Below are 21,119 nucleotides of genomic sequence, written 5' to 3'. Positions count from 1 at the left end.
TATGTCGACATTGCCGGTGCATGCTTTCATAAAGGAAAAGCCACCAATCCTGCTCAACATCAGCTGTGTCTGGAGTAGCTGCTGCAGTTATTGATTCTCATTGCTGGACATTACAGAGGCTGGTGTCCATAGCTTCTCTTTGGTGGCTAATGGCACAGCATTAGTGGGTGCTTGTGATAATAATATGTCACATGAGGTACAAGAAATGGCCTTTGCAACTAGTATTTCAGTGTAATATTACAAGCCCCTTACAAATCCTCTTGAGCAGAGGTACAATCCAGTGCAAATTTCATTATTAAACCTGACTCTAGCACACACTTAGAACTGTACTGCACAGGGACAGGATATTCCTTCCACAATATCTTCTTCAGTCATCCCCAGACGCCTATCTATTTCGTGGCATATTGTCTGGGTTGGTCTGAATGAATCATGCTTCCTTTAGCTCTTTACTAAACTATCTTTTCTCTACTCACTACTTCTAATGTACAATGGAATACCCAATTATGTAAGCATCTGCTCAAACCATCCTCCCAGATAATGTAATGGCCTGCTCTGTATAGTGTAACCTACAGTTAAATATTCCCTTTGCTTTTAGTTATTTCACGGTGAAAATCTGTGTGAGATTTAGAAATGTTTCTGGCAACTCAAATTGGTATTTCGTCCTTTGCCATAATATTTTATGAAGCTCCTTTCTTGGATTGGATGTTTTAATTGTTTTTGACCTCTTTTGTAAAAGGCAAGATTCTTGATTTTTCTCATCATTCCTGTTTCAAATAAAATTATCAGAAAGAAGAAAATATTTGACTTCCATGTTCTTCTGTATTTTGACCAGCAGAGGGAACATTGTTACAATTAAATGAGGCAATATCATCTCTAAAACAGCCAAGTTGACTAAAATTCTTAATGAAACACCAGAAGAATGAGGTGTGCGGATTATGGTGCCATTACTGCGAATCAAAAGATGGAATCTTACAAGGTTATCACTATCTTCCTGGCAACAGAATTATTTTAATAATTGGAAGTGGGTAATTCAGATTCAGATTCACTGCAATATGAAAGGTGGTGCAGAACAACAGTGGCATTACATTCATTGGATCAGAATCAGAATCAGTTTTAGTATCGCTGACATGAAGTTTGTTGTTTTGTGCAGCAGTTTCAATAGCTTTCAATGGGTGCATTTACTGTCAGAGGAATGTGTACAATATACATCCTGAAATTCTTTTTCTTCACAAATATCCACAAAAACACAGGAATGTCCCAAAGAATGACAGTTAAATGTTAGAACCCCAAAATTCCCCAGCTCCCCCCTCCCATGCATAAAAAGCAGCAAAATGACACCCCCATCAGCAAAAAAGCAACTGCACCCTCCACTGAGCACCAAGCGTGCAGCAAAGCATCAATAAAGACACAGACTTGCAGTACCCCAAAGACTACTCGTTCACTCAGTAATTTGACATACCACAGGCTCTCTCTCTCCCTAATAAGGGGAAAAGAGCTGTCCCTGTTTCACAGAAAGAGGATAGACTAAACAACTCACCGATCTATGCTGTTAAAAGTCTGTTGTGTGCTTTTTCCAAGCTCTGTGCCCAGTAGCAGCCAGTTTGCTGCTTTCAATATTACATGTACTCACACGACACATCAGGCGGTGGCACTGACCTCGAATCTGTTCGCCCCCAGAGCCATGAAATTCCGACACCCTGAAGGAGTGCTAGTCTTCCAGGACGTGTCCTTGGCATATCGAAGAGTGGCCAGTTGTAAGGCCCGGAGAGCAGGTCCCATTTCCGCAAAGGACCGAAGTCAGTGTGTAACTCCAGGTCAAGGTCTTCAAAAGAACCTTGAAAAGGAAAAAAAAAAGAGATATTAAAGATAGAAATGGAGCTGTTTCTAAAGATGCTAGTAAAGGAGTCGCAATTAGGTATCATCATCCTAAGCTCCGCCCTCAGTGTAATACATAAAATATACTATAAATTACTGTAAGAAATATATATAAAATTACATTAGTATAAAAGGAGAGCAAAATATTGAGGTAATGTTCACAGGCTCATTGTCCTTTCATTGTCCTCTGCTAATAGTGGAGAAGAAGAAGTTGTTCCTTAAATGTTGAGAGTGTGTGCCTTCAGACTCTTGTACCTCCTCTCTGATGGTAGTAATGAGAAGAGAGCAACTCCTGCATGATGGGGGTCCTTAATGACGGATGCTGCCTTTTTGCGGTATCACCTATTGAAGATGTTGAGGCTAAGGCCCATGTTGGAGCTGGCTGAGTTTACAACTCTTTGCAGCTTTTTCTAATACTGTGCAGTGGCCCCTCCTTATCAGATATTGATGCAGCCAGGTACATCTGTAGAACTTTGCTAGAGTCTTCAGTGACTTACAAAACCTCCTCAAACTCCGAATGAAATATAGCCACTGTCATGACTTTTTTGTAGCTGCATCGATATATTGGATCCAAGTTAGATCCTCAGTGATACTGACATCCAGGAACTTGAAATTGCTCACTCTTTCCACTTCTGATCCCTCTTTGAGGACTGGTTTGTGTTGCCTTGTCCGACAATTTCTGAAGTCCACAGACAGTTCTTTAGACTTCCTGATGTTGAGTGCAAGGTTGTTGCTGCAACAGCACTCCTTTAGAGACTACGCGGGAAACCTGAACACCACTCGTGCCTTTGAGAAAGCAACAGTACAATGTGGCATTCTCGATTTAAATTACTCTTAACTTTAGTAACTGCTTGTTTCTCAACTTCAAGGTTCTAAGCTCTGAAATAATCTTCCCTAAACTCTTGGTCACACCACTATTTACCTTCTTTTATGCACATTTTATTCCATAGCACTACTTTAATCACTTGCCAATGACCAGTGGTTAAAGTAGTGATATGGAATAAAATGTGCATAAATATATACAGTAAATACCAGCATGTACTTACAATGTAAACAGCATTATAAAAAATGGTTTAATGTTTTTACAGGGCAGTAGATAGAGAGGTGTGGTGAAGGGACTAACTAGAATGGTTGATCAGATTGATTGCCTGGGGGGAAGAAACTTTTAAAAGGGCATTAAGTTTTTATTTTAATAGTCCTATAATGCTTTCCAGAAGGGAGCTTTTCGGAAAGGCAGTTTGCAGGCTGGATAGTGTCCACAATGATTTTTCCTGCCTGTCTCTTTGTCCTGGACACATACAGGTCCTGCGGTAAATAGAGACTGCAGCCAATGACCTTTTCTGCTGACCTAAGAGTTTGCTGTAGTTTGGGTATACGGTGAGAGGATGCTGCAACCCACTAGACAGTAATAGTGATGCTCACTATGATGGCAGTGCAGAATTGTCCCAGCAATTTCTGGGGAGGATGGAACTTTACCCTTTGCTGAAAGAAGTGCATCTTCTGCCAAGCTTTTTTTGCCAATGGAGGAGATATGGTTCTCCCACATGAGGTCCTGCGAAATAATGATGCTCAGGAATCTGAATGTTGCAACAGTGCCTACTGTGGCATTACACACACAAAATGCTGGATGAACTCAGCAGGCCAGGCAGGAACTAAAGAAATAAGTTAACATTTCAGGACCGGAGAGGAAGGGGGAAGATGCCAGGAAGGGAGAAGGAAGAGGGACACCAGGGGAAGTACTAAGCAGGTGAGGCAGCGATTTAAAAGGCCAGTGTGGGGAATAGAAGCAGAGGGAAGGGGAGGGCAAAAAAGTTAGCAGAAGGAGAAATTGATGTTCATGCAAATAGATTGGAGAATATGCGGGAATATGAGCTGTTGCTCCTACACCCTGAGAGGGGTTTCATTCTGGTAGAAAACTGACATGTCTGAACAGGAATGAGGATAGGAACTAAAATTGTTGATCACTGGGAAATTCCACTTTAGTGGATGCAGTGGAGATGCTCGACAAGTGGTCCCCCGATTTATGTCATGTGGCACCAATGCATCAGGAGTACCGGATATATTAGAGAACACCAACAGATTCTCAGGTGGAATGTTGCCTCACCTGGAAGGACTGTTGAGGCTCTGATTTGGAAGTGAGGGAGGAGGAGAACGGGCAGGTATAGCATTTCTGTTATTGCAGGGATATGTGACGGGAGGGAGATTAGTGAGGAAGAAAGGATGGACAAGGGAATCATGGAGGAAGCAATCCCTCTGGAAAGTGTGGGGGAGGGGAGGTAAAGATGTGTTTGGTGTTAGGATCTTGTTGAAGATGGCGGAAGTTGTGGTGAATGATGTCATGCATGTGGAGGCTCATGGGGTAGTGGTTGAGGACAAAAGGGACTCTATCCCTGTTAAGGCAGTGGGCACAACAACTGTAGAGTTGCTGATGATGAGTTGGTGGAGAGGGTGACTTTCTCCAGAAGTCAATATGCAACTCCTACGTTTTAAGAGCATTCACCAGGACACTAGCTTGTTTACTTCCTAGTGGTATTTTGGACACATCTCCTCTGGTGATTGGTCCAATAACAGTGGTGTTGCCCACAACTTTATCATTTTAACTGATGGATCACTGGAGACACAGTCATTGGTGTATAGGGAAGCTAGGAGAGGGGAGAGAACACACTCATTTTGATACTGTGTGCAAACTGATGGGTAGATAATGAGGGTAGCTTCTTGACTGAGATGGTTAATGTATAAAGTGAAAGCCCTGCTATTGCTATAGTTATCAGGTCATTGTATCTATTCTCATCACCTTGTTGTTCAAGTGAGGCAGATATCACAACTTTGCAAAGGCACGCAACATACACTGTGTATAATAGTAGCAGATTGTCAGTATACAAATACCCCTCAAAGTCCAACCCTAAGTCCTCGTCGTGAGAGGTGGAAATGGGTAAGGCTGAATAACAGGGTTTGAGTAAAGCTGTACAGGCCAATCCCCTGTACAGTGGATACAATGGATTGCAGAAGCATTGATGAACTCCAACCATGCCATCGACTTCAGAGGATGATGGAGACAGGAGGTCATCGAAGGCCTATGCTCCACTGGGAGCTAGGAGCCCAACTTAACTTAACTTAGTATCCAACTGGAAAGAAAGCAAGCTCATGAGCCAATCATAGAACATAGAAATCTACGGCACATTACAGGCCCTTCAGCCCGCAATGTTGTGCCAACCATGTAACCTACTCTAGAACTGCCTAGAATTACCCTACTGCATAGCCCTCTATTTTCCTAAGCTCCATGTATCTATCTAAGAGTCTCTTAAAAGACCCTATTGTATCCACCTCCACCACCGTCACTGCAGTGCATTCCACACATCCACCACTCTCTGTGGAAAAAACTTACCTCTGACATCCCCTCTGTACCTACTTCCAATCACCTTAAAACTATGCCCCCTCATTTCAGCCCTGGGAAAAAGGCTCTGGCTATCCACACAATCAATGCCTCTCATCTTCTTGGAGCGATGGAGGATGAGAGGTGACCAGATAGAGATGTATAGGATGACGGGGGAGTGGGGGCATTGATCATGGGGTAAGCCACAGGCTTTTTCTGGCAGCTGAAATGGCTAATACGAAGGGTCAAACCTTTAAGGTGATTGGAAGTAGGTACAGAGGGGATGTCAGGGGTAAGTTTTTTGCATTGAGAGTGGTGAGTGCGTGGAATGCACTGCTAGTGACGGTGGTGGAGGCGGATACAATGGGGTCTTTTAAGAAACTCTTAGATAGGTACATGGAGCTTAGGAAAATAGAGGGCTATGCGGTAGGGTAATTCCAGGCAGTTTCTAGAGTAGGCTACATGGTCGGCACAACGTTGTGGGCCAAAGGGCCTGTAATGTGCTGTAAAATTTATATGGTCTATGTTCTATCATCTTTTATACCGCTCTCAGTTCACCTCTCATCCTCCGTCACTCCAGGGAGAAAAGGCCAACTTCATTCAACCTGTTCTCATAAGGCACACTCTCTAATCCAGGCAACATCCTTGTAAATCTCCTCTGCACTCTTTCTATAGAATCCACATCCTTCCTGTAGTGAGGTGACCAGAACTGAACACAGTGCTCCAAGTGGGGTCTAACTAAGGTCTTATATAACTGTAACATTACCTCCCGGCTCTTGAACTCAATCCCACAGATGATGAAGTTCAACACACCATACGCCTTCTTAACAGCACTGTCAACCTGCGCAGCAGCTTTGAGTGTCCTATCGACACAGACCCCAAGATCTCTCAGATCCTCCACACTGCCAAGAGTCTTACCTTTAATACTATATTCTGTCTTCGTATTTGACCCACCAAAATGAACCACATTACACTTAGTGGGTTGAACGCCATCTGCCACTTCTCAGCCCAGTTCTGCATCCTATTGATGTACAGCTGTAACCTCTGACAACCCTCCAGACTATCCACAACACCCCAAACTTTTGTGTCATCAGCAAACTTACTAACCCACCTTTCTATTTCCTCATCCAGGTCATTTATAAAAATCACAAAGAGGAGGGGTCCCAGAACAGGTCGCTGCGGAACACCACTGGTCACCGACCTCCATGAAGCACACGAACCATCTACAACCACCCTTTTCTTTCTGTGGGCAAGCTAATTCTGGATCCAAAAAGCAAGGTCTGCTTGTATCCCATGCCTCCTTACTTTCTGAATGAGCTTTGCATGGGGAGCTTTATCAAATGCCTTACTGAGATCCATATACATTACATCCACTGCTCTACCTTCATCAATGTGTTTTGTTACCTCCTCAAAAAATTCATTTATGCTCATGAGGCTTGACCTGCCCTTGACAAAGGTTGACAAAGAGCCTGTAATAAACTGTAGATTTCTATGTTCCATGACTCTCCAAATGCTCATAAATCCTGCCTCTCAGGATCTTCTGCAACAACATGCCTAATATTGAAGTAAGACTCACTGGTCTATAATTTTCTGGATTATCTCTGCTCTTTTTCTTGAACAATGGAACAACATTTGTAAACCTCCTATCCTCCAGTACTTCTCCTGACCCATTTGATGATATAAAAATCGTCGTAAGAGGCTCAGCAATCTCCTCCCTCATGTTCCACAGTAGCCTGGGGTATATCTTGCCCAGTCCCAGTGTTTTATCTAACTTAATACTACTGAAAAGAGCTTTCTTAATGTCTATATGCTCAAACAGTTCAGTCTGCTGTAAGTCACCCCCACAATTGCCCAGGTCCTTTTCCCTGGTGAATACTGAAGGAAAGTATTCATTAAGTACCTCTGCTACCTCCTCCAATCACATGCACACATTTCCATTGTTACTCCTGATTGGTCCTATTCTCATAGTTCATCCTCTCGCTCTTCAAATACTTGTAGAATTCCTTGGGGTTTTCCTTAATCCTTCTCTCCAAGGCCTTCTCATGGCCTCTTCTCGCACTCCTAATTTTGTTCTTATGTCGTTCCTGGCAACCTTGTAATTTTGTAGAACTCTAACAGAACCTAGTTTCCTGAACCTTTCGCAAGCTTTTCTTTTCTTCTTAACTAGATTTTCTGCATCCTTTTGTGCATCATAGTTCTTTTACCCTACCATCCTTTCCCTGCCTCAATGTAACATACCTATGCAGAATGCCAACATTTCCCACCTTTCTGCCATGCAATTCCCTGAGAACATCTGCTCCCTATTTATGCTTTCAAGTTCCTGCTTAATAGCAACATATTTCCCCCTACCCCAATAAAGTGTTTCCCCAAATTATCTGTTCCTATCCTTCTCCAGTGCTATGGTGAAGGAGATGAATTGTAGACACTACCTCCAAAATGCTCTCCCACTGAGAGATCAGACACCTGATCAGGATAATTTCCCAATACCAGATCAAGTACAGCCTCTCCGCTAGTTGGCTTATCTACATGTTGTGTCAGGAAACCTTCCTGAACACACCTAACAAACTCCAACTCATCTAAACAAATCCCTTGCTCTAAGGAGATGCCAGTCACTATTAGGAAAGTTACACCCTCCCATCACAACAACCCTAATATTTTTGTACAGTTCCAGAATCTGCCTCCCTATCTGCTCCTGAATATCCCTGTTACTATTAAGGAGTCTATGAAAAAACACCCAGTAGAGTTATTGCCGCCTTCCTCTCTAACTTCCCCCCATACTGATACAGTAGATAATCCCTCCATGACTTTCTGCAGCATGACACTATCCCCAGTTAGCAGTGCCATGCCCTTATCTCTTTTGCCTCCCTCTCTGTCCTTTTTAAAACATCTAAAGCCTGGCACACTCAGCAGCCATTCCTGCCCCTGAGACATCCAAGTTTCTGTAATGGCCACAACATCATAGTTCCACGTATTGATCCATGCTCAAAGTTCTTCCGCCTTGTTTATGATATTCTTTGCATTAAAATAGACGCATCTCAAACTGTCAGGCTGAGTGCATCTTTGTTCTATCATCTGCCTGTCCTTCCTCACAAACTCCCTACAAACTGTCTCTACTTGTACACCAACTGCCCCATCCTCTGCCTCTTCACTTTGGTTCCCACCCCCTGCAAATCTAGTTTAAACCATTCCCAATAGCATTAGCAAACATCCTTGGTAGGATATTGGTTCCCCTTGGGTTCAAGTGCAACCCATCCTTTTTGTACAGGCCACTCCTGCCCCAGAAGAGGTACCAATGATCCAGAAATCTGAATCCCTGCCCCCTGCTCCAATCTCTCAGCCATGAATTTATCTGCCACCTCATTCTATTCCTACCCTCACTGTCACATTGCACAGGAAGCAATCTAGTGATTACTATCCTTGAGATCCTGCTTCTCAGCTTCCTTCCTAACCCCCTGCATTCTGCTTTCAGGACCTCCTCACTTTTTCTACCTATGTCATTGGTACCGATATGTACCCCAACCTCTGGCTGCTTGTCCTCCATTTCAGGATATTGTGGTAGCATTCAGAAACATCACGAACCATAGAAGGATATTCTGCATAACAATGAATTGAATGAAGACCTTGAGGAATGGACAAATAAAAAGTAGTGACATCACAGGTATCAACACAGACAATAGAAATAGTAATTTCAACTCCACTATTTGCATCTGGTGTAGAAACTCAGTGGGTCCAGCAGTGTCTGTGTGGGGTTGTGAGATGAACTGTCTGCTTCAGGAATGAGAATGGAGAGGTAAGATAAGCCAGTGGAACAAGTACTGGGGGAGTGGTGAAACAGGAGCTAATAGGTGTTCATTCCTGCTCCCTGACATACCACTCCAAAGCTTCTCTTTATACTCGTATCTTCCCTCTCCATTCTCAGTCCTCATGCAGAGTTCTGACCCAAAACATCAACAATTCTTGTCTCCCATAGACTCTACTCAACCTGCTAGGTTCAACAGAAGATCATTTGAAGCTCCAGATTTCAACATCATGTGTCTCCATCCCTACATCAGCACTGGAAGATATAAGACCACATTTACATCCAGCAACTTGCAAAACTGATGAATTTCTAACCTAAACTTGTTCCCAATACTCTGAAGCTGAAAAAAACTGACAAAACTGCATTGAATTAACTAGTCAATGCCAATTGTTAAAGTTCCAAAATGTGATAATACCATCTACTGTATCTCTGTGATAACTATAAGGTCAGTCTGAAAATAGCTGTTGTTGATCAACAGTATCTCTTACCTTAAATAAGGAGTTATGTGCAGAACCAGGGACTAAGATTCTAACAGGCTCAACTTCTCCCATGTGTATATCCAGCTCAATCTGGGTGAGATGAATGAACACTCTAAAAGGTTGTACAGTGGAGTACATTTGGCCCCTAAGATCTCTAACCATCACATTTCTCAACGTCTCCATTACCAAGGTAATTATTGATACCACCGCAGATGAGCAAATGAGAAGGTATTTCCAGAAACCGAATACAAATGATCTCAAACTGAAATGTGATTTCTTGTAAGATGAGATCATGTATCTCTGTCTAACTGTGGTTGAGAAAGTGCTGCAGACTATCAGAGAGAAGTTGGCAGCAACACTAAATTCCCACAAATCAGAAAACATCACTGAGCTCAAGTCCACCCTAGCATATCACAATCGTGTGAGGTTCCAGTCGGATCTTACCACAATATACAGCCATCCGCATCAATTACTGAAGAAGGCTGAGCCATGGTGAAGGCATGAGATACACTGGAGGGTACATTCTAAATGTAAGATAAGCCTCAGCAAGGAGTCATTCTTTGTCTACTGCAGTACCAAACAAGGCACAGACTTTCCTGAGATGTATATAATAATAATAATACTGGAACTTTCACTACTCATGTTCATGAAGTGGAACAGGAGCAATTGGAAGCCATGCCTTTCACATGTTTACAATACCAAGATGCTACAAAAAGGCATTTTCTGTTGTCTTTGGCATTAGTCATTTGCATGAATTCTCATTCTGACAATCCTGTACAATTGTAACAAAGGTCAGCCTTAGTTAGCCACTTTCAGGCTGAATGTACCCATTCCTGTCAGAACATTTTTTAATATGCAGTTGTGCAGTTATTGCTTAGCTAAATTGCCTGAAACCTGTAATTTTAACTCTGCTTCTCTTTCTAGATTATCCCTGATCTGCTGGATGTTTTGAACATTTTCTGTTTTTACTTAAATGGAAATCTACTGCTTAGAGATCAATTAAATTTCTGATTGACTGAAGATATTTTTCAGGAAAAGCTCTTATATTGGTAATTCGGAATTCCATACACTCGCCATGACAATTTGCCATTGTGAGTGCATTATTAAAAGGGAAAACCTTTATTTTAGTCCTGGCTGTTGTATACTGGATGTAACAAATGGATGAGAGTTTAATAAGAAGAGCAAGGTTAGGATTCATTATCTCACTTAAAATAGATGATCAGAAAAAAATAAAGTGTTAACCACCAAATGATACGCAGAAGCTATGATAACAGAAATAGTCCGCTTTTATGTATACAGTATTTAACTCACATATAGAAATATTGCTTGATAAGGCTGAGTTCTATTCTTGGCTCAACCATTAAGCAACTCACTAGTAATCCTTGTAGGGAAAGATCCAGCAATAGGATTAGATTGGGAATATTAACAGAATTACACAAGAGGCTATGAATTTTTGTTCATTCATGGGCTGAGAGTATCTCCTACAGAGCCAAGACCTATTATCCATTCCTAATTAATCTTGAGGAAGAAGGACCTACCAACAAGGACAAAGACAACAGATGCAATGCAATGCCACCACTTGCCATTTCTCCTCCAGATCATTCACTATCCATTGCTGGAGTATGCTCATCACGAGGACTATAGAAATTTACAATAGCAGCTTTTTGCCATTATTCTAGGACAATTAAAATTATCGAGTCATAGATTCAATAAACATAGAAATATGCCCTTTGGTCCAGCTGGTCCATGTCAACCAAGATTCTCATCTAAACTACTCCCATCTGTCCGTGGTTGACAATTATAGGCAGATAGTAAATAATGGTTTTACATTGATATTATAATCTAATAATGGAATATAAACAGAAAAAAGGTGAGAGAAAGTATGGAAAATAAAGAATAGAAGCCTAAATGGAGGAAGGTATTATTAGAGAAATAATTATAGAAAAAAATAATTGCACATATGTTAGACCAAGACTTTGCACATGAGCAGGACCACAGATATCAACTAGTATCAACAACATTGACAACAGGAATTAGGTCTCAGTTTCTCTCTCTCTCATATTGGTCCAGAATTCTGTCACACAGAATACCACAAATTCCTTAACAGTGGGCTTGATCCAAATACTTTGGCACATTTTCTGAGGTTTTATGCATTGGCTGCTCATTTTCTTTCAGCAGTGTGAGTACTTATTGCATGTGTCAACATCAGTCAGATTGTATGCTCTCTAGACCTGTCCATCGAAATAATTCACATCATTCAATACATATGATCACTTTGACTATAATTAAAATATGATTAACTTTCAATAAATCAAAATCCTGCTATTCCAATGGTTCTATAAAGTAAACCATTTTCATGTGTAGTGTAGATAAATAGCAAGGAATGCCTAATATTGTTAGGCGTTCCTTGTACAGAGGGGAACAATTAAACTGCTTCAAATTTGCTTTAATGGCACACACGTTTAGCACTGGAAACCAAATGATACAGACACTTTATTGGGCTTGATTCAATCTATTCTGCCTCTTAATTGTTGATTTAATTACTGATTTTCCACTTGGATAATAATGCTTAATGCCTGTGATTAATTGATAGCAAAAATTTAATGCAGTAATCATAGCCAAAGCTCATTTTCTATGAGTACCAATTGCACGCAACCAAAGATGTGTGAAATCTGAATATAAATTACACAAAAAAATTTGCAGACATTTACTTAAGAAGGTAATTACAGCTAGATTCTAAGTGTAAAGATTTTGCAGCATACCAGCTTCAGCCAAGCAATCATCAGAAGCTGCAATAATTTTTCACTGAGGGTTCATGCCAGCAGAAGGAATGACAGGCATTTCTGGTCCCTGAATCCATGGCGCCAGCTGATTTCTCAGAGTCAACCTCACGTCTAACCAGTCCCACCTACATAATAAAGACCCCATTTGAAGAAAAGAAGACAAATTATTACTTAAAATAACAGGATATCCAACAATTTTTATTTCATCTCTTATTCAAAAGCCCTGAGGTAGAGAGTATGAAACTACTTGTTTCTGTTCAGTTCAGGAGATTCAAAATTTAAGTTAGCCTCAGTAATGACCGAAGACCAATAGCAACTCGGCAGGTTAGGAATCAATGCCAACACTAGTAGTTGCAAAGGTGTCACTTTAAAGTCATTCTTGTATTTGGTATCTTTTCTGGTGAGAAATGTTGGCATTCACAACAAGTGGTAAATTTTGGCCTAATGTTCATAATGTCCAATGTGTTGGATAGTCTTCAACACTGTTCTCCCCTCAAAACTAATCAATAAGCTCCAAGACCTAGGCCTCAATACTGCCTTGTGCAACTGGATCCTTGATTTCCTTACTTGCGTATCACAGACAGTCTGAATTGGGATCAACATCTCCTACACAATCATCATCAGCGCAAAGCTGTGTGCTTAGACCCCCTGCTCTACTCGTTTTCTACTTATGACTGTGTAGCTGATGCACCATCAATAGCTCTGAGACGTGGGTTAAGGTAGGCTTTTATTGGCTGGAAGAAAGCACAAGCAGCAAGTGACCATCACACAACATCCTGGAGACTGAGGAAGGGTCTGTGGCTCCAATCGCCTTTATACCGGGGTCTGTGGGAGGAGCCACGGTCTGGGAGGAGCCACAGGAGCAGTCAGTGGGTGGGGGGGGCATGTCCAGACAGGTATATGTAGTTCACCACAGTAGCTAAGTACAGTTCCAATGCCATATTTAAGTTTGCTGATGAAACCACTGTTGTTGGCCAGATCAAAGAAGATGATGAATCAGCATATAGGAAGGAGATTGAAAATCTGGTAGAATGGTGCCACAACGACAGCCTCTCACACAACATCAGCAAAATCAAAGAGCTTATTGTTGACCAAAGGAGGAGGAAGTCCATTAACCAGTCCTCATCAGAGGCTCAGAGGCGGAGAGGGTCAGCAACTTTAAATTCCTTGGCATTATCATTTCAGAGGATCTGTCCTGGGCCCAACACTTAAGTGCCATTACAAAGAAGGCACAGCAGCTTAGAAATTTGCAAAGTTTCACATGTCATCTGGCAAACTTCTATCTATGTGCAGTGGGGCAGATACTGACCAGTTGCATCACAGCCTGGTATGGGAACAGCAAAGGCCTTGAATGGAAAAGCTTACAAAATGCAATGGGTACAGTCCAGTCCATCACAGTTAAAGCCCCTCCTGTCACAGTCCTGACCATTAATTCCCCATTTTCTCCTAATTCCCTTTGACTGTGCCATGGTTCCGACCGTTAATTCCCCATTTTCTCCTAATTCCCTTTGATGACAGCATACCTGGTTTTCATCAGGACCTGCAGCATAAGCAGCCTGGCTTTGCACCCTCTAGTTGCCAGATCATTGGTCTTGCCAGTGTGGTAATTAATGCTTCCTGGCCACTTAGGATTGTGTGTCCTAAGTTTTGCTTCAGTACTGAGATTTATCCGTGAAACTCAGTCTCTCCGAGTCAAGATCAGTTTTCTAAGTTCTACTCCAGTTCTGAGGTTTACCTGTGAAACCCAGGTCTCTTCATGTCAAGATAAGTTCTACCTGTCTCCTGCCTTCCTGCTCTCCCTCCTGTGGTGAACTAGATATACCTGTCTGACTGCTCCTGTGGCTCCTCCCACAGACCCTGCTGACTGCTCCTGTGGCTCCTCCCACAGACCCCTGTATAAAGGCGACTGTGGTCTGCTGCTCTCCCTCATTTTCCCAGGATGTAGTGTTGTTCTTCAGTCAATAAAAGCCGATATCTCACTTCCTAAGTCTCAGCGTGAGTTATTGATGGTGCATCACCTCCTGTTTGCCATTCAACGCTCACACCTGTGTCTGCATCCTAAATAAATCTCCATGCCTGTGTCCTGTGCTTGGGTTCGCCTCATTCGTTGCAAGACTTCCTATCATTGAGCACATCTACAAACGTTTGTACAAGGAGTGCTGTTGCAGGAAAGCAGCATCCATTATCAAAGACCCCCACTGTCCAAGCCATGATCTTTTCTTGCTACTGCCATCTGAAAGGAAGTACAGGAGCCTTAGGTCCCATTCCATTAGGTTAAGGAACAGTTATTGCTCCTCTTGAATAAGAGTGGATAACTTCACTCACCCCAACACTACATATGGACTCACTTTCAAGGATTCTATAACTCACACTCTCAATATTTATTACTTATTTATTATGTTTTTCTCTTTTATGTATTTGCACTATTTGCTGCCTTGCACATGGGCTGATTGACAGTCTTTGCTGTCATTGATTCTATTGTGTTTCTATTTACTGTAAATATTCACAAGAAAATGAATCTCAGTGTGGTATATAGAGACATAAATGTACTTTGATAACAAGTTTACTTTGAACCTTTGAGAGAAGCGCCCACCAGAAGCATTCCAGAAGCACATCATAACCCCAAAGGAAAGTTTCTCCAACATGACAATAACGTTATCACATTTCAGATGATGAGTAAGCTGTCTTCCATGTGTCATTAAGCAAGTTAATGAAGGGTTTTGGCCTGAAGTGTCAATTATTTACTCTTTTTCATAGATGCCCCCTGACCTGCTGAGTACTTCCACCATTTTGTGTGTTGCTGTGGATTCCCAGCATCTGCTGAAGGTCTTGTGTTCAGATATGTACTTATCTATTTTCTCTAATCGTTTCCCATTTCAATTAATAAAATGACTCATTTTCGATAGGTGGTATGGAAGAAAAGACTTCACTTGGTTCATTTAGTTATAGAATTCCCAAGTTAAACAAAATGTCAAATCTAGAATGCCAGTGCGGTGTTGCTCTTAAATGATCAGCTTTACTTGCAATACATTCAGGACTCTGCCTTTTCCAAACAATTAACTTAACTCCTCCATAATTTAGAGGGACAGCCAACTTTTAAAGAGGGGGTGGAAATAAAAATCAAGTAATGAAACTGCAAATGCGGGAATGCTAGAATTCAAGAAGTGCTTATTTTAGAGATGTTCTAACAGGATTTCCAGTCTACTCTTTTACCTTTTTACTCTCAATGGTTTCTGCTTTACTTCTTGTTTTTGATAAGTGTTGAGTCATACTCACCCCATTGCCATATATCTTTCCTCATCAATTGTCTGAAAGGCTCCAAAAGCTTTATGCCTTAGTGTCCATCTTTTAAGGACATTCCCATTGTTTGAAAGGTTTTCTTAGGAAGATCACTGGCCTGAAACAATAGTTCTATTTCTCTCCACAGATGCTGCCTGGCCAATTGAGTATCTTTAACACATTCCCATTCCATCAAAGAGGAAAAGTGGTGAATACGGATATACCAACATGCTGTACTCTCTTCTGGTAGAATGACTTCCTAACTGAGAACCTCCTTGTGAGAGCAGCCAGTCATGAGCATTGTCATCTTCAATTACAATATTATTATTTAAAACAGTGGTGTATTTTAATTTAAATGATTAATAATAACCATGTGCAAATGTGATCTAATAACTTAATCATACTTGTGACAGACACACAAGGGGTAGATTGGTTTTAGTTCTTAACATAGATTGCTTATTGATTTATTGGTTTATTATTGTCAGTTATACTGAAATGCAGTGAAACTCTTAGTCTGGGTGTCATCCAGACAGTTCATTCCATACATCAAGGTAGTAAAAAGGGAGGAGAGAATGCTGAATAAAATGTTACCCTTTCCGAGAACGTGTAGTGCAGGTAAAAGTATATAATGTAAGGGGCACAACAAAGTAAATCAGGAGATGATGAGGTCATCTTTTAGCATATGAGGAGTCCATTGAAGAGTCTGGTAACAGTGAGATAGAAGCTGCTCGGGCCTGCTGATCTGTGCTCTCAAGCTTTTATATCTTCTGCCCAGTGAGAGAGAAGGAGAGGAGGCTTAGGTTGGACGGGTCCTTGGCTATCCAAAGCAACAGGAAGTGCTGACAGAGTCTAATACTAAACTGGGTTGTGATCAGAACTCGCTGCAATTTCTTACAGTTCTGGGCAGAGCTGTAACTGGATCAAGCTGTGATGCACCCAGATAGGATGATTTCCATAGCGTGTATATGTTGTGAAGCTCTTGGCTCTCACTGAATTTACTCACAAGCCACACAACAGTAGCATGAAGTCCCACTGACATTCACCTCACATGCATTGTAGTGACTTTAAGAAAGTCAAATATTCTAAAGTGCTTTGGAGAAATGTTATGAAACAGAATTTGCAATTAAACAACATGAAGAAACATAGCACTGACCAAGCGCTTGATCAAGGAGACACCTCTTACGGAGGATCTTAAAGGAGAATAAGGGGTAGAAAGTCAATGAGACATTTAGGAAGACTTTAGATTCGTATCAGTTGGAAGAACAAAATCTAACAATGGACAACTGAAAATTCACACTAGACTCACAATGTCTAGTGCCCTCTCATTCAAACTGGAGCTCATCACTCATGCTCACGTTGTGTTTTAAGTCTGATGTGCAATAAACCCCAAAACCTCTCAACCCACATATCTATATGTAACACTTAGGTTCAGGCAGCGCGTGTTTGTCTCAGGGAAGACAGCCTCTGGCCCAGCCAGACTGAGAAATCTCATTTGTGTGGATGCTGTGTGATGTGTTGCCCGGTTACAAATCAAAACTGCCACGTATCAGACAGTACACCATTTGCAATTAAATGCGTGAACTTTATAAATCTTAATCTGGCTATAGGGTTAGTAAAGAAAAAGGGCCCATTTTAATGAAACAGCCTAATGTGCACTTTGGAACTCATGATTTCATCCAGTCGTTTCCCATCGACCTTCTCCAAACGTCACCGACCTTCGGACCCTCACTTCTAATCCACTCAGTCTGGCCTTCTACCAACTGTCTCTACTCACATCTTCTCTCTTCATCTCTCACCAACAGAAGCCCGCAAAATCTCTGCTCCCAGACCCACAAGAAAGAACAACATGCCTCTCATTGGCTAACGTACATTCCAAAGTCCCTGTTATCCCTAATCATAACCCAGACATTGCTGCTACAGAGAAACCATTACCTTGCAGAGCAACATTACATTAGCAGTGGAACCTTACATATATATTGTCTACTTAACTTGTTTCTTTCCACTTTGCATCATTTCTTTTAGCATTGTCTAGTCATGCACTGCAGTTACTCCACTCAGCAGTTTTTTTTCTTCTCCTTGGTTCTATGGAAATTGTGTAGCAGTTTTTCATGGTGGGAATTAAATGTTTGTTCTAAGTTTTGCAGTTACTTGTAGAAGGTTCTGAAGGAAGAACAGTACAAGTATGGATTTTTGACTTTTGTCTGTGTATTTGGGTTATATTTCTTTATTTGACTTCCATTGAATTGATTTTAGGGGAGAACAGATTCCACACTGGCCATATGTAATCAAGGTTAAGATGGAAATTCATGCATCTCTATTCTGGATATGAGATGCCCATGTTTCAAAGTGAAATGGGCATTCAGGGAAATTGCTCATTTCTGGACAGTTAGTTTGGGAATTTGAAAATGACAATATTAGGAAGATTGGAGTTTTGGAAGCAATCCTAAAAGTTGTTTTACTAACAAGACTGCTTTCTTTTACAGAACATAAAAGGTATAGTTCAAGACTTTTGACATATTGATTTTGAGTGTAATACCCTAGTTCATATTTTTACTGTAATGTTGCATGTATTTAATTTTGTACTACTCTGTGCGAGCTACTTGTTTTCAACTTATGTTTGGGTTACTGTTGAAGATAAGAGACGGGAGAAATGTGTGCTATCCAAATAGGATGATCGATTAAGGGGAGGTTTCTTTGTTGAGGGACACTAAGGTTGGGCTTGGAGCTTTTGTTCAAGAGGAGATGAAGAGAGAAGACACTGGGGAGAACCGGTTGTAGCATGTGATCTGCTGGGAGACCCGTTTGTTTGAGATGGATTGTGAGCAACGTTCGGAAGGTGGTGTGTGCTTCCACATTGACCGAGGGTCCAGCGCATGAGTGACAGAGAAGTTCAAGATGAGCCCCAACTTATGCATATTTGACTGGTTAATTGAAATAGGCCCCTTTCTTTTTGTTATTCTATACTAACCATTTAGTTAAGATTCATAAATATAATTCCTTTAATTGTATGCAGTGTACTGTCTGTTATATCGTGGCACTAATTTGTAACAGGGTAGCAAATTGTACAGCATCCACACAGACAGGGGGTTTGGGGTGGGCCCATGCCTCAAACTCACAAGTTTGGTGGAGCCAGAGATTGTCTTCCATATACTTAATGCAGCTGAGGAAACCAGGGTGTTGCATGAGTTTCAGATTCCTTGGAAAATACTTTTCAAGCTATCGGTATTTTGTCATGTAAATTCAAATGATAGTTTAATTTAAATATTGGATTGGTCCAAACAGAATTTCAGCATTAACTCCCTGACCATTTTAAAGCACACATTTATCTAGCTAATGCTGGATGTTTGAATTTAAATTCTTGTTCAGTCATCCTTGGTGCTGCAGGGTTGGCATGTAGTTCCTTACTGATAATCTTCATTGTACTGGAGGGTTGTGATTTGATAGCAAATGATAAACCAAGGACAGTTGCATCAGGATAATAAGGTGGGAAGTGGAAGGACATCGGGAACCAAAACACAGGAACAAGACACAAAAGAAAGGAGATGTACAGGATGGAGAGAGGAGCTCTATGGATAACACTTATGTGAATGGTGAGTCGGGCAGTGATTCAATCAAGATGTATCTATTGTTGTGGTTACATCCAAGTATTTTCCAAAGGATGCTTTGAAGATTATTAATTGTACACAGGAGAACATTGTACTGTACAGGGGGCAAGTAGAGTGAAAATGTTCACAATGTGGGTAAATGTCACGAGACAAGCTTACAAATTGAGTTATCAGTACTTATGGGGATTTTTCATTATCTATTTTGCCTGTGAGTAATCAGTTTTCCTTACAATAAGCATTGCTGGGACAGACATATTGTATAGCAACATCAACAACGTGTTATACCAAGGAATAGAAAAAATGCCTTTTGAAAAAAAAAATCACAATATCATGATTTTAGGTTTGGCTGTTGGAGGACAAACATTGTTTCAGCTAGCAGTAAATGTGGTAATGAAGGAGAACCTCATACTCCAACGCCATGATACAAATCAATATTTTGGGACTACGTTGTTATCAAGTTGCCACTGATTCTTCATTCGACAGCAGTCTGAACAGGTGTTGTGAACAAGGCAAGGGAGAAATTTATCAATGGATTCAACACACAGAAGTAATTAAAACACACGCTGCTGTTTGGAAATTATTGGTATTAGAATACAACTGATGAGCGGCCTCAATGGTCGAAGGTTCTATTGAAAGTTACATGTCCTATGAACAAAATGAAGAACTGAGACAAGATTGGGTAAAGGAAATGAGACTGATATCTGTTAATATTTGTGGTTGAATAATGGTAATATGGGGAAAGATGGGAGAGCTAGGATAACAGTGGGAAGTCATGTTTCTTTTTGGGTCCTGCTCCAGGAAAAATTCAGACTTATAATAAAGTGAGAGCTTTGATTAATTACAAGTTGTGTAGTGAGTTTCCCAACCTAGATCCACTGTTGAACGGTCAACAAGACTGCCACATCCCAAATTAGAGGATCTACCACCAAAGGACTAGTAGACACAAAGAGAACACCACCATCCCCTTCAAGTCACACAATATCCTCATTTGGAAACATGTAGCCAGTCCTTCATTGTCACTGTGTCTACTTCCTGTTAACTCCTTATGCAGCAGTAACGTGGGACTGTCTGCATCAGAGGGTCTGAGGTGTTAAAGGGACAACTCAATGCTACCTTCTCAAGCACTTTAAATAATGAGCAATAAATGATGGCCTTACTGGAGAAAGCTATACCACAAAATGAAATAAAAAAGAATTGATCATTTGGCATCTTGAAGCAAGTTCTTAAAGACAATATCTCTGAAAAGCTCAAGTGATCGACTTCATTCCAAAAGGTTTGGAATCAGAATCAGAGTCAGGCATTTGCTGGGAAATTTTTTAACTGAGCTGCAGCAGTACAATGCAATACATGATATCATAGAAAAAATAAATAAGTAAATCAATTACAGTAAGTATATATATGTATATTAAGTAGTTACATTAAAACAGTGCAAGTGCAACAGCAGAAATAATAGATAGTGAGATAGTGGTCATGGCTTCAAAGTCCATTTAGGAATCAGATGGCAGAGGGGAAGAAGCTGTTCCCGAATCTCTGAGTGCCTTCAGGCTTCTGTATCTTCTTCTGGTGATAACGATGAGAAGAGGGCATGTCCTGGGCGATGGGGGTCCTTAATAATGGACACATCCTTTCTGAGGCACCTCACCTTGAAGATGTCCTGGATACTACAAAGGCTAGTACCCAAGATGGAGCTTCATTTAACTACGTTGAGAGAAAGTCGCTGATATGTGTTTTTAATTAACATTGGCACGGAGCTTTGGAACTTTAAGAGATGCAAGCTGACATACCACGCATATCTAAGTACAGTTAAGCCAGTCTTCTGATTATAAATTTGGATATAACATGCTTAATATTCAATTATTTTGGAAAATGTTAGACTGGCAAGAGTACTAATAGCTTGGCAGCTACTTTTGATATACAGTTAGTTTC

Source organism: Hemitrygon akajei, chromosome 4 (assembly GCF_048418815.1).
Source record: "Hemitrygon akajei chromosome 4, sHemAka1.3, whole genome shotgun sequence".
NCBI lineage: Eukaryota > Metazoa > Chordata > Chondrichthyes > Myliobatiformes > Dasyatidae > Hemitrygon > Hemitrygon akajei.
This window is presented reverse-complemented; position numbering follows the sequence as displayed.